The 15,355-nt window shown below is 45.1% G+C and overlaps 2 protein-coding genes across 5 annotated transcripts in view; both read right to left on the bottom strand.

The window, feature by feature from the left end:
* The window catches only part of APBA1 (amyloid beta precursor protein binding family A member 1), a 74,926-nt gene extending 69,818 nt beyond the window's left edge, over positions 1 to 5,108 (bottom strand). For all 4 annotated transcript variants that reach the window (XM_035099645.3, XM_035099648.3, XM_035099649.3 and 1 more), the window contains exon 1: positions 4,954 to 5,108. The gene's annotated coding sequence lies outside the window, so the exon portion shown is untranslated. The remainder of the gene's footprint in view (positions 1 to 4,953) is intronic.
* The window catches only part of KLF9 (KLF transcription factor 9), a 619,671-nt gene that overhangs the window by 337,692 nt on the left and 266,624 nt on the right, over positions 1 to 15,355 (bottom strand). The window lies entirely within an intron of this gene.

Genomic DNA, 15,355 nt, shown 5'->3' with positions numbered 1-15,355 from the left:
CACATATATTCATGTGAAACTCCTGAAAACAAACAGCCAACACCACAAAAAAACACCTAAATAAGAAAATTTATAGTTTTGTGCTTCCAGGGTCTCCCAGATCCTGTTCCTTGATCTATTTAAATCAAAGCAGGTACACTATGGCCCTCCCAATGCTGTTGGACTCCTGCTTCCAGCAGGGATGATGTAGTCATCAACATCTGGAGAGGGCCAGGGAAACCAATTGTAGTCTAAACCAAGAGGAAGGTTGAAGGAAACCATACCAGCACAAGTATGGTTTCAGCAAAACTGTGTGCAGTACATCACACAACACAAAGAATGGCAGGCTGAGATATTTCTGCAGTCTTAAGAAAATACACAAGCATTGATTAAAGAGTCTGTTTAACTCCATGAGGTTCTTTCTACCTCTGCATTTTTCCTCTTTTTAAAACCAAAATCAATCTAAGCAGAGAAAGACGGAAATAAGAGAGTGCTAAATCCTCTCCCCCTGATCATTTTTCAGCTCTATAGCAACCTTTTGAAGCTTCTTCTACCATATATATATATATATATATATATATATATATATATATATATGAGAGAGAAAACATATGGGGTCCTCTGGGGACCAGATGGGAAAGGGCTGCATAGCCCCCCTTTCCATCTGGTCTTGCTCTGCCCCCACAGCCCACAGAAACGATTTTGGTTTTTTGAAAAAGGTGGAGAAAGAACTCTGTAATACTATGTGGCCTGAGTTTATGTAGAAGAGACCGAAATTTCATTTTGTACTGCCACAGAATGGAACTGGAAGGGGAAGGATGAAGAGGTATTATATCTAAAATGTTGCAATGGTGCACTGTTGAAATTTATTAAATGTAGAGTTCAAATTAATTCAGTGATTGTGAGTCAGAACAACCTTCTGTGAAACCTTGAGGGGAAGGAAGACCTTCATCTCCTGCCTTTCCATGCTAGGCATGCTGGCCAGCCTGCTTTTGGTCAGTTCCCCATACAGTATTTAGTTTTACATTTCCTTGAAGGATCACAGACAACACCTTTCATTCTTAAGGCTTCTTTTATAAGATATCAGACTTCAGAGAGGCAGCTTAAAGACAATATGTAGTTTAAAGACAATTAAGGATTGAACTGAGAATGACAATGATCAAACAGTTCAGCTCTTTAAATACTTATCCTTAACCATTTAATACATTACATATTTTTAAATTTTATTTTAATCCCATCAAATAAAAAAACAATTATTACAAAAGCAAAAGTAACATCCCTGCCTTCCACTTTACATATTCATATTTAGAAAGTTTAGAGGGGTTTTTCCAATGAATTTTATTGCTCTTAAAAAAACTTATTGCTGGTTTTGCAATTTTTTAAAAACCACTTGGAAGCTTCATAAAATTTAAGTTTATAACTCAGTATTAAATGCATCCATTTAGATCAGGCATAGGCAACCTTTGCTCTCCAGATGTTTTGGAACTACAACTCCCATGATCCCTAGCTAACAGGGCCAGTGGTCAGGGATCATGGGAGCTGTAGTTCCAAAACATCTGGAGAGTCAAGGTTGCCTATACCTGATTTAGATATCCCACTGATTTCAAGCAAGTATGCTTCGGATCGTAGCTTTAAGAACAGTACATTTTTCAAACGGTAGAATTCATGTTGAGCTAATACAAAATAAATTTTCTGCACGCAATATGAAAAACATTTCTACTCTCTCAAGTAGCACTCTCTTCCTTAGAGTCTACCTCCCCTGGCAATCTTTCAATTAATCAACCAATGACTCAAACTACAAATATCTTTTCTATACCAGCTTTCGAAAATGTGAGGCTTTACATTGAAGACAAAACAACAGTCAAAAGACCTTACTCCTATTTTAAATCAAGCCAGGTGCATTAGTGCATAACAAAAATATAGCTGCAAGCTAGAACAGCTACAAAAGAGGAATTATACCTCCATGAATTATAGGATACATGTCCAGTACTACTATTACTTGGCCAATCCAGTTTAAATCTGGTGTTTATGGCACTTTTAAATTCAGATGAATGCAACCATTCTTCAATCATTTTATAGCAAACACAATAGATATTTTCAATCAACCTGGCTTTAAACTTCATCATAATGTACTGTATCTATCTATCTATCTATCTATCTATATAAATGTAAAAAAGGGCTCCACTTTTCTCGGTAACTGCTTGACCGATTGTCCTGGAATTTGGACACAACGATCCATGCCACTACCCAAGTGTTTGTGCCACCTCGGATTGCTCACATCTCATACATGCGCAGGTAAAAACCTGTTTTTCCTCGAACTAAAGAACAGCGCCCTCAAGTGGCATTATTCCCACAGCTCCTCCTCCTCCTCCACCTCCTCCCTCCCCATGGAGTCTCGCCCACACCCACAAACCCCGCCTCCAAATTCCACAGCAACCAACTGAAAACAGGCCCTTTGCAGCAACTAGGCCAAGTAGAGGTTTGAAGACTAGGCCAAACAGAGGTGGGGGCTCCCCTGGGTGGGGGGTAGGGGGAGGAGGGGGCGGGAAAGGTCATGAGGAGTTGGGACAGGATGGGGCCGATCACAGGGATGAGCCTGGGGGGTGGGGGGAGGAGTCTGAAGGGGGACTCTGAGGGCCCATTTAACAGACTAAGCCACAACGTCGTGTGGCAGGGCCAGCTAGTAGTATCATAAACCCCACCTGAAGTTAACATGAGACAGAGCATGATTAGCCCAAAGCCACTCAGTTACCTCCATAGTATTTGAGTCTATATCTCCCACAACAAAACCCAACTTTCTATTAAGCTTGCCCACTTTTTAGTGATGGGATTCCTAAACCTTTTACAGCTAAGAGACAAAGAGAAATGTAGCAGTATTCCCCAATGCAGAACCTACAATCCATAAAGAAAGTCACCTGCTCAAATTCTGCTGGTCATAGTTATTAAAGGTCAAACCCAGCAGGACAAAAAGATGCTGACGTGTACTTACTTTCTAGATTTCAAACTTATAAGCAAAACTGTTCTCAAAGAAGGATTAGCTGCAACAGAGGCATATACAGAAAATGTAGTGCTAAAATAAAGCTATATATACAGTACTCGTGTTTTGCATTCATTTTCTGAATACTATTGGCTAGTATTCTGTGCTTTAAAACAGGCTAACAGCACGACTTTAGGTGGTGATGAGGAACCCTAGATTGCCTATTTAGAATAAATATATACTCCGGGCTTTTTTCAGCTGGAACTCGCCTGAACTCAGTTCCGACACCTCTCTGTTGGGCACCATTGCCATTATAAGAGAACAAGGGAGGTGTTCATGGTGAGTTCCAGCACCCCTTTTTCTAGAAAAATACCATTGTATATACGTTCAAATTAAAAGACAATCAAATATTGGACAGTATTATTACAAAGATTGACTTAATTTGAGGCCATGGCCAAGGGGGAATATCCCCCTTGGATTTAACTGTACTTTCTTTAACTGGTCATACATACCGGTAGCCCAATCTGCTTCATATTTACTCAAAAGTAAGCCCCACTGTGGTTTCTGCTGCTTATGTGAAAATCAGTGTATGAAGGACTGCAGCTGTGCAGCACAATCCTGTCATTGCTCACTCATAAGCAAAACCCACAGGACTTATTTCCAAGAAAGCATGCGTAGGATTTTGGTCTTAATATGTTTAGGGATGGAGATGAAAGGATGTTATGCAAATCTGCTCCTCCACACCTTCCCCCAAAGAACACCCCCCAAAAATGCCACTAGGGATATGCTGGATATACTAAGTTTCTGAAATGACTTTCAGATTTAAGACAAAGGAGAAATGGTTCCTATTTTGCATTATTGTTAATGCAGCAACAAAAATACAATACTTTTTTTTCTCCATTTCTCAGCCTGCAATAAATATGGCACTGTAAGTGTGCTGCTTCTAGAGGTATGAGGCGCACAGGCTGCAAACACAGAAAAAACGCTTCGCATTTTGACAGCAGTGCAGTAGAATGTAAGGTACTGTGACTCAGATATTGTTGAGATGATGTAGATGGCTCTCTGGAAATACATAAACAAAGGGATGCCTAAATGCATATTGATGGACGTGCACATTCCTACCCAAATAAGCAACATACTTTGAGGTGAGAAATTTATGTCACATGTCTGATCTGCCCATCGCCCTTACATTTGCATACATTTAATATGAAGGATTGTTAGGAGGCAACAATCCTTCATATTCTTTGCGGTAGGTACCGTTGCTTTTAAGAGAATATGGTCTATAAGCATTTTTAAAAATCTTACGTTACAGCCATTAGAGAGCTATGCCAGGTCTTCTCAAAATGAGCCTTTAAGAAAGGTGAGAAAGCACTCACTGAATCTCCCCGTTGCAGCCCCGGCGCCCGACTCCCTCCTCCGCGCAGCAGCAGCACAGAGGGTCGGGGAAGCGCCCAGGAGAGGAGAGGGAGGGAGGGAGGGAAGGAGGGAGAGGGGCGCCCCCGGGAGGAGGCTGATGGGCACTGCAGGCGCATCCGCGGCTTCGACGGAGGAAGGTCGGCTTCCCTTCCGATGCGGCACCTGGCCGGGCTCAGAAGCGAGCGGCAAAGAATCAACCTCACGGCAATGACTCCTGAGTGGGGGGTCTTTCCCAGGAGACCCAGCAGCGCCCCCCCCCCGCGGGCTTCCTAGCCAGGAGCCCTTCGGAGAAACCCCCGCGCCATCCCCTCCCGGACGGCCTCCCCCTTCCAGGACCCCCGTCCCCGTTCGCGTGGAGGCATCTTCTCTGCCTCCTGGTCCTCCTGCTGAGGAGACCCGGCGGCTCTTCCTAGATGGCGGGCCGTGGCGCCTGCTTCCCCACCGCGAGGGACACGCGCATCTATCTCTGGCGCGCCCCGCCCGCCCGCCCGCCCGGCCTCCTCGGCGCCCGGTTCCCCCGACGAGGCTGCGGCTGGAGCGAAGAGCCTCGCCCTGAGCGAGAGAAGCCGCCTGGCCCTTACCTGTCTGGGGAGCCGCGGCGCCCACCGCACTCAGGGCGCCCAGCGGAGGCCGAGGCGGCGGCGGCGGCGCGGGGCTGGGCGGCCCACCTGCAAAGCAGCTTTCCGCGGAGCCGCTCGCCCGGCCTCGCGCTCCACCATCTTCCTCCTCCGGCTCCGCCCCGGCTCGGCTCCGCAGCCTCCCGGGCAGCGCCTCGCCCGCCCTCCGCTCCGCCCTCGACCCGCCTCCTGGGCTCCGCGCACCACTGGGCCGGGAAGGCGGCGGTCGCTCGCTCGCTCGCTCGCGCTCCTCAGGGCGGCGGTGGCGGCGCAACGAGTGGCCGCTCCCGAAGGCATCCGGCGAGGAGGAGGAGGAGAGGGGGCTGCCCGGCGAGAGGGGAGCCGCAAAGGCCGCTGCCCTGTGCCGGCGGGAAGGAGAGGGCCTGCCTTCCCTTCAGCGCGGAGCCTTCGCTGTCGAGGGCCGGATTGAGATGAGGAGAGGCCCTAGGCTGCTCCACTTGCCAGGCCCTTCCCCATCCCCCACCCTCACGACTAGAAGAAAAGGGAAATGTTCTAAACAAAATTGAGTGAAGCGGAGGTGATGATGGGTATTTAAAATTCTGCAATTCTCAGTTTCTTCTCTAAAGGAGGGTGGTGGTGTTAACTTAAATACCATGTGCTTGCCTTGCTCTGTTCAAGCCAAGGAGGAGGGAAGGAATGGAAGAGACTTGGGAGAGCTTGCTTGCCTAGTCTATCTGGCCCCCCTCGCACTCTCCCACTGATTAAAGTGCAGCACATGCCCCTCCTGACCTAGAATCATAGAATCCTAGAGTTGGAAGAGACCACAAGGGCCATCCAGTCCAACCCCCTGCCAAGCAGGAAACACCATCAAAGCATTCTTGACATATGCCTGTCAAGCCTCTGCTTAAAGACCTCCAAAGAAGGAGACTCCACCACACTCCTGACCCTTGAGGCTGTGCAGCTGGTTGTTGACTCTGGGCCTGCTGGCTCTGGATTCTGAGATGGAAAATTTGGGGGTGCAAGGATACTTGTCAGGGCAAAAGTCCCCCCCAGGTTTCTGCAGTTAGCAGAAGAAGGAGGTTCCAGCCCAATACAGGAGCAAAACAGCTGTCAGTAGACCACAATCTTTATTGTTGCGCAGCAGGTCTCCACACAGAGTAAGAACCCCAAACATGGGTTACAAGCTCTTTGCAGACCTTCCCTCTCTACCCAGAATACATATCCAGAACCATCATTGATACATCATCATCATCATGTCCCAAGGAGGGAGGGGAGTCGTGAGCTTACCCAAGTTCATCAACTTGCCCTGGTTATCAGATCAAGTTCCCAACACCTTAACACCTTGACTCAAAAGGCTCCCAGAGTAACTTACCAAATATCAAAGCCCTTGAAATATAGGAAAGGGACCCAAAATATGTTGTTTCCAGGTGTCTTTTTTTAAAAAAAACCAATGGGCATAACACATATAAGCATAAGCACTTCAGATGGTAATCCATTAACCAATTATGCTGCATAATTCACTGGTTAGTAAATATATATGTGGTTGTTCTGACAAAAACTCAAATCTTCCCCAGATTACTGAAAAACTGCTTAAATCTAATTGTAGCAATGTTTCTGAGCTCAACAGATATGGAGCTGATTAGGACCTAGATTGGAAATCTCCTAGGAAACCCATTGCATGACATCTCAGACTTCATTCAGCATATAAGCATCTAAAATAAATCACATTGGCAGAAAGATGCCTAATGAACCTTAGGATAGAATAATTGTGACTCATAGTTTTTTTAAAGAAAACAAAACTTTTTTGTCAAAGTCACAGCTCTTCATATTGCCTCAGCCATGCCAGTAATTCATATTATGTCCATATATTTTCCCACAAACCTCTTGTACTGTTGAATCACAGAACTGCAGAGTTGGAAGGGACCCCTGAGGGTCTTCTAGTCCAGCCCCCGCCAATGCAGGCATATCAGCTAAAGCATCCATGACAGATGGCCATCCAACATCTGCTTAAAAGCCTCCCGTGAAAGAGAATCCATCACCTTCTGCTGTCGAACAGCTCTTACTGCCAGAACGTACTTCCTAATTTTTAGCATATTGCAAAAAAGTTTGCATTAAAAAGTTTTATTTGTTAACCAGTGGAGAACCCGTGGTCCTTGATCTTTTTGGAATCCACCAGCCTCAGTCAGCAATAAAGTAGAGTCCAATGCTATTTGGAGGGGCACAGGTTCCCATGCTCACTTCTGCCATGTCCAACACATGCATTGCAGTACTTCATAGCAATGGTGCTCTGTACAATATCCATCTATTCGTTTCTGTTATTGTCAATTTTGAAAATACATTGGCAGTTTTCAAGGTCTCCTCTAATCACAAGGCTGGGACTTTTTTATTTTTTAAAAAAGGATCAGCATGGTTTGCTTTAATATTATACCATATTACCTTCCAGTCACTAGGAAATGCTCTTACCTTAGCTTCCATCAGACTGATCAACTAGAATTACAATATAACCCCCGCTATAGGTCAGGAGCACTGCAGACGAATTAGTTTGGCCAGCATGTTTTAATTTTTGCATTCATTCAAGTGAAGCACTGCTGAATTGAGAAGGCTGCATGTATAGGAAGTCACAGGGATTGAGCTGGAATCAAGAAATCTGTTTTTATTGAGACCCATCAGGGTTTCCAGTCATTTCAAAGAAAATGGAAGAATAAGGAGCCAGAAATTTTGTAAATGTTTAGGCAGTTAATGGCCGGGCAGGGTTTTATTTAATGAAAAGTAGTAGTTTTTAAAATTGTATCAAGTTTTTTTTAAAATTAAAGTGCATAAAAATCAGGCATGTCAGAAGTCTAATTAAAATACAGTCATACCTCGGTTTAAGTACGCTTCGGTTTGAGTACTTTCAGTTTAAGTACTCTGCGGACCCGCCTGGAACGGATTAATCCACTTTCCATTACTTTCAATGGGAAAGTTTGCTTCAGGTTAAGTACAGACTTCCAGAACCAATTACACTCATACTTCGGGTTAAGTATGCTTCAGGTTGAGTACTCTGCGGACCCGTCTGGAACAGATTAATCCACTTTCCATTACTTTCAATGGGAAAGTTCGCTTCAGGTTAAGTACAGAATTCTGGAACCAATTGTGTACTTAAACCGAGGTACCACTGTAATAAATAAGATAGCTTATTTGGGTTCACCGCAACCTGGAGGCCACAGTGTGCCAAACTACACTGATGGGTAGGATCTGTGCCTATTAGTTGGCTTGATCTATCAACTATTATGTCTTACTAGTGTATTTCAGCCCGTTCAATAACGGGCTCTAGAACATCCTGGGGTTCGGAGAAGCGCTTGCGCAGCGCTTCTCCGAACCCTGGGACCTGTCATTGCTGTCGGCGGCAAGGGGACAGGAACGGAGGAGGAGAAAGCGCTGCTTTCTCCTCCTCCGTTCCTCTCCCGCAGCCGCCGACAGCAAGGACACCTCCCAGGGTTCGGAGAAGCGCTTGCACAGCGCTTCTCCGAACCCTGGGACCTGTCATTGTTGTCGGCGGCAGGGGGACAGGAACGGAGGAGGAGAAAGCGCTGCTTTCTCCTCCTCCGTTCCTCTCCCGCAGCCGCCGACAGGAAGCAGAACTCTCAGGGTTCGGAGAAGCGCTTGCGCAGCGCTTCTTCGAACCCTGGGACCTGTCCTTGCTGTCAGCGGCAGGGGGACAGGAACGAAGGAGGAGAAAGCGCTGCTTTCTCCTCCTCCGTTCCTCTCCTGCAGCCACCGACAGGAAGCAGACATCCCAGAGTTCGGAGAAGCGCTTGCACAGCGCTTCTCTGAACCCTGGGACCTGTCCTTGCTATCGGCGGCAGGGGGACAGGAACGAAGGAGGAGAAAGCGCTGCTTTTTCCTTCTCCGTTCCTCTCCCGCAGCCGCCGACAGGAAGCAGATATCCCAGGGTTCGGAGAAGCGCTTGCGCAGCGCTTCTCCGAACCCTGGGACCCGTCCTTGCTGTCGGCGGCAGGGGGACAGGAACGGAGGAGAAAGCGCTGCTTTCTCCTTCTCCGTTCCTCTCCCGCAGCCGCCGACAGGAAGCAGACATCCCAGGGTTCGGAGAAGCGCTTGCGCAGCGCTTCACCGAACCCTGGGACCCGTCCTTGCTGTCGGCGGCAGGGGGACAGGAACGGAGGAGGAGAAAGCGCTGCTTTCTCCTTCTCCGTTCCTCTCCCGCAGCCGCCGACAGGAAGCAGACATCCCAGGGTTCGGAGAAGCGCTTGCGCAGCGCTTCTCCGAACCCTGGGACCCGTCCTTGCTGTCGGCGGCAGGGGGACAGGAACGGAGGAGGAGAAAGCGGCGCTTTCTCCTCCTTCCTTCCTCTCCCCCAGCCGCCGACAGGAAGGACGCGCGCACTCTCCCCCCCCCCGCCTCCTCCAACCGCCGCTCCTCACGGCCAGGGAGGGTTGTGAGGAGGCCTTCGCCGGCCTCCACCCCGGCGGGAGCGGCGGTTGGAGGAGGCAGAGTGGGGGGAGAGTGCGCGCGCGCAGTCTCTGCTGTCCAATCCCTGTATCCCTGGGGCACATGCGCAGTGACCCAGGGACACACGGGACATCTGGACGCAGGGACAACATGGACATTATTATATAGGATGGTTCATCATGTAGACTTTAATCTAGTTTATTTTTAATGCTAAGTTTAGAGCATCAGGAAATGTGTTTTAGGAACCTATATTAATATGTGTTTAATACTGCATTCATATGAGCCATAGAAGCACACCATGTACTAAGGTTATGTTTGCTGTGTTATATTTGAAGTGTACATTAATAAAAAATTGAGAAAATATTTTCAGTCTGCATGTCTTGGGTCTGTTAGCAAATCTGCATGGTCCCTTGGGTTGTTGTTGTTTTTTAAACCAAAACAGAGCACACCTGTCCAGGTAAGATCCTGATACATCCTGGGTGAACCTGACATAAATGGAACTCTTTGCCATGGTCAGATCCTGTAATGCTGGCAGGTGAGGGGAAGATGCAATTTATGTGCAGCCTTGGAGTTGTGTATGGCTTGCAGTTTTATTTTCAGTTCTCTCTGCTCTAGATGTTGTTGGTCTACAACCCTCAGCCCTGGCCAAAGGCCACCATGCTGACTGGGGCTGGGGGTGATCAAACAGCATCTGGGGACCCAAGGCTGGGAAGTGGGGAGAGAACTAAACGGGGCTGTGTATCAAAAGCCTTTGGCTCCTGGGGAGGCAAGGGTGTCTGTCGGCCTCAGTGGGCCTTGCTGCACTCTGCTTTGGCCAAAGACCTCCATCTTGTTAGAGCAGCACCGGTCAACCAGTGAGGCAAGTGCCTCAGGCAGCAGGATCCGCAAGGGGGGCAGATCCGGCCTCCAGGAAATTCAGTGCTACTGCTGCTGCTGCTGCTGCAACACATTCCTTGGAGGCCGGATCTGCCACCACCTTGGCAGCCTGCCTGCCCAATGCCTGCCTCTGCAGCCTCCTCTGGGGAAATAGGAGGCTCCTCCCACCCTTGTTCCAGAGGAAGAGCAACACTCACCCCTGATTCCACAGTGGGGAATGGGCACCATTTTGTGGTTTGCCTCAGGTGCCAAATTGTCTTGTGTTATAGACTAAGAAGATAATTAATGAAAAGCCTAAACAGAACGGATCACCTTAGCTCTGCTACAGCAGCATATGGCAGATTTCTGACGGCTGAGTGGCATATGAAACGGGCTTGACCCAATACTAATAATTATTTCCAGTCGATTGCTAGGAAGAGCCCATAAGCCCCAGTCCCGTGTGACAGCTGTCAGTCAGAAGCATATGGAGCCTTCAACACTTAGCCTCCTGGCATCACAGTGTCACCTCTCTCTTAAGTGGCAGCAATCCTTCAGGGGACTGAAGTGAGGCATTCAGTGCGAGTCCTGCACACTTTGCAATCTATGCCAAGAGATACATAGCTGCCAAGTTCTCCCTTTTTTTAAGGGATTTTCCCTTATGCTGAATAGGCTTCCTCGCGAGAAAAGGGAAAACTTGGCAGCTATGGAGATAGATTCACACCCAATGCTGCTCGATTCTGAGGGACTAATGCAAACTGATTCCCACTGCACTGAATACGGTTCAGACTCATGGAAATTACTATGATTCCATTATGAATATGCAGGCTATAAATTAATTGCTCTGAGAGGCTGATCTTCACTGCTGGCACTTATTTTCGTTCTGAGGACTGTAGCTCCATGGTAGCAATCCCTGGCATGTCCCAATAGGGTTGGGGATGCTTCCTTCAGAGTAGTCAATGCCAAGCCAGATGGGCCAATGGCAGTACAAGGCAGCTTTCAATATTCCTAAAGATATAAGAATTTAGGCACTCCAGAGATTTGTAGACTTGAACAATCTTACAAAGAAGAAACTAAACTGAACTTCAAGATATAGTCAGACAGAAGACTGGGAAGATATTTTTATTTAAAAACTGCCAACATTTAGCAAAAATAATGTACACTATTCTCCATTTTATACAGAAATACAATAACTTACAACTGTGCTTAGTATAGCCTGTCACTAGAACCATCATATATGAACACAAAAGAGAACCACATAAACACCCAGATGGATGTTGGAAGTGGAAAAATAATTTTGCTGATCACAATTTTGCCTGTTAGATTTGGAAGACATCTGCATAGGAATGGCTAGAGCTTCAGAACCAGTCTGTAATATAGTTTTGTATTACTAGGATACAAACCATTTGTGGGGGTGGGGAGAAATCAAGGTATCATTTTGTGATCCGATCTCATAAACTGTTGGGTAGCTGTTGCCCATCCACTGTTGTTAACACCACAACCAGTTACGTCAATATTTTAAGCAGGATGAAGTTTCTACTACTCCCCAGACTCAAGGAGTATTTCATCAAATCACAAGACTCGGCAGCAATTTGAGATGCCAAACATATTGAGAAGCAGGTTTAAGTGAGAATGAGTGGAAGAAGATACACACCCCTAGGTAGTTATGGTACTATTTCGTAAGAACTTATGAACCTACAATAAACATAAAAACATAGCCACCATGTAAACCAGTGGAAGAACTAACACTGGCTTACGGTGTTTAAAATATTGCACCAAAATGTGTACCTTGAATTTTGAGAATGTGAAAATATCTAGGCAATTCAGCACGTGAAAAAATATCACTACAATGGAATTTTGTCCATGTAGTTATGCCCACATGAAGTGTGTGCCAAGCAACACTATAGCATAACAAACATTTCACCCTTGAATTGGATCAGTGTGGCCAATCCTTTCCATTGCATTTTATGTAATACAGGTGCCAATGGCAATTCTGCTGTATTTGAGGCACCAGAAAGAGATTCTTCTGTGAAGCAGCTTCCCCTACCCAGTAAAACAGGAGCAAAGCTCCCAGGAATAGGGCAGGACGAAGGAACTGGATGCACACAGCTTTTATATTTGGACATAACTTGTAGCTTTCCCCAATTTTAACTGCCCATCCTCAAGGAAACAGCTCAATTTTCAAATAGAAAGTTCATGTAAACTTCTCTCTATCTTCTAAAAGGCTTATCAAGATATCTGAAAGCCAATGAACATCCAAAATCCCACATTAATTTGGAAAAATAGAGGGTAGTGTGATTTTTAAAAATGGAAGAGTGATGGTTAGACAGAAATTAAGTGTCAGTGAATACTGTACAACCAAGTATTTTCTTCATTGGCTTGAATGCACAATGCACATCAAGATTTGTTTGTGATTGTATATCCTGCCACAAGTTGCCAAAATGACTTGCCTGTGAAAATTGCCAATTTTACTCTTAGCCAACTATTCCAGTTGTCCAAACATCTTAAATCGACTGCAATTCTAGGCAGAAAAAAGTGGACAAGCAGACACAGAACAGTCATGTTAACTACAGTAGTTACCCACAGCATTTCCTCACAAGCTCCTGGATACAAGCTCACCCTCATGCTGGAATATTGTATTTTTAAGAAAAATGGTTTGCTATCCAGAGAACCTCTTGACTGATATTTGATTTTGGACTTTGGATACTGGAAAGCCAAGCCACATCACATTTCACCTTTGCCTTTTCCCCTTGATGGCAGTCTTCGCTGGAGAGTTCAGTAGACGAAGTGTACAACAGAGAAAGGGCAAATTGTATTCACTTCCTTTATTCTTAATGAATAGGATAAATCATATATTTTTGTTCACTGTTTTTCTTCTACACCAAGAGCAAAGGTGACAAAGGCCTGATTCAGAAGTAACTAAAAGCTCCTGTTTCCCATTACATAAATTTGTCATAGTAAGCCTCACCCTCAAAAACTCCATCTCTCCTTTCACCATCAAAGATCAGAGGTGTGTTTAAACTATGTTTTGATAACAAGTAAGGATCTGGAATCACTAACCATGGTTTCAAAACAAACCACCATTCCCTGAGCTTTGCCATGATGGGCAGCAGTGGCTTGTTTAAAATGGCAAGGGAAAGGAAAACTGAAACTACTCAAACCAGAGGGATCACTATGGGTAATTTACATAACCATGATTTCCTCTTACATCTGAAATGAGCCAAAGGCTTGTTTCATTCTAACTTCCAGTATATACAACAAATAAAGAAACCCCACACTGAAATTAATAGAGATTGTGCAGCAGCAATGAACTTGTGGATTGCATCCATTAGATTGTGGATTGCATCCATTAGAAAGCTAGCATATGTAAAAAACACTAAAGAATTTACTTGGAAAGTCATGCTGTAATGACACTACAACAGGAAATGCCTCTTTCACAAAGAAAACGCAGGTGGGGCATCAGGAATATCAGGTATATAAGGCAAGAAAATGCTTTAGAGCCTTGAAGAGATGAGTGGAAAACACTTATTCCTCTGGTGGTTCATGCTACTTACGTATTCCGTTTACAGTTTTACACAATGGAATATCCATGCTTTTTCCATCCAAATATTTACCGAGTCTATATAGGGCGGTTGACCAGGGTTACATGTGTCTGTATAATTCCCCAGGTGTTGCTATTGTGCATCCTTTGCTTATTTCAAAATTTAAATCTAACCAATTTTAAGTCCCTTGTATCTCTACAACAATATTCCATCACTATATCTCTTGGCTTTAGGCACTATTTAGTCAACCTTAAACAGTGTTAGGCTTTGATCCTAAGCACACTCACTTGGAAGTAAACCCACTGAAGTTATGGGACTTATTTCTGAGAAAGCCTGCCTAGGACTGTCATGCAGGCTCATTAATTTTGGCTGAGTCATGCCAAGAGGTAATAGGTAACAAGCCTGCTCCAGATACCAGTGGGTATTATACTTAATTAACTGGAGCAGCAGCAAAAATTAATTTGTGCTGTTAAAGAGGATATTGTCTCGCGTCCCCCTCTCAAGAACACTTAGTTGTAAAGAGATATTTGGCAACCTATAAGGACAGGCCCACAGTTTACTAACAGACAGCTATTTTAATTTCAGAAACAAAATAAACCGCATGTTTGCAGAACAAGAGCAAAATGTGGATTTTTAAAAGCTGTTAACCAGTTACAGCATTAGTTAGATGGCTAAATTTTAAGAGACTATTATTATGCATTTAGCATTTAAGTATTTGCACATCATAGGTTATATAGAGGTAAAAAAATGAATCTAATGCACTTGATATTCTATACCCTGAGTAAATGAGTATTACAAACTAGAAGTCACTAGAAGTCTGTTCCTGCTTTAATATATACTGAAAGCATCAATGACCACAAGCCCATTTCCATGGTTTGATCATTATACAGCGCTTGCAATGTGGAAAGGGCAGAAATAAGTTCTGGCCTGAAGAGCTTTCCAACTTCACAAACCATTGGAAGCATTTGTTAGTGAAAGCTCCTCATGAAAAGGAATCACATTGGCTTAATTGACACAGTTCTTGCTTTTCAAAATCCGAGCTTTGAGGTTCAAAGGAAAAAGCAAGTGCCTCTAAAGACATGGCCTCATCTCGACTCTTGGGAGGGAGTCTGTGTTATCTGAAAAAGACCCCCCTGCCTTGTTACACTTCACTCTTCAGAGAGAAAACTAATTTGGACAACATTAAACAGAGTAAGTGAGAAAAAATGGCCATCAACACTCAAAAGCCATATTGAAAAAAAAGTTTGAAAGTAGTGGGGTCCCCCCTCCTCGTATTTAATATCAAAAGTATCTTAATGTCCAGACAGAAGAGGAGACTGTTTCTCAGGTTCCTTTAAAAGTCACATCCATCTTTCACTTAGCTGATCTTGAGATGTCTAGAGTGCATCTAAACTGACAGTCTAATTTTCAGCAGAAGAATATACTAAAAACTCAGGTTCAACTTGCATATTCTGCAAAAAAGCATTACAATTTGGAATGAGTATAGTGATCCAAAACCACAACCACTCTCAATGGAAACTGCAGAGCACCATCAAAAACTGCTCGCTGGATTTGGCTGTACA

Source organism: Zootoca vivipara, chromosome 10 (genome assembly GCF_965207765.1).
Source record: "Zootoca vivipara chromosome 10, rZooViv2.hap1.1, whole genome shotgun sequence".
NCBI lineage: Eukaryota > Metazoa > Chordata > Lepidosauria > Squamata > Lacertidae > Zootoca > Zootoca vivipara.
The sequence above is the reverse complement of the archived record's forward strand: the minus strand, read 5'-3'. Positions and strand labels throughout refer to the sequence as shown.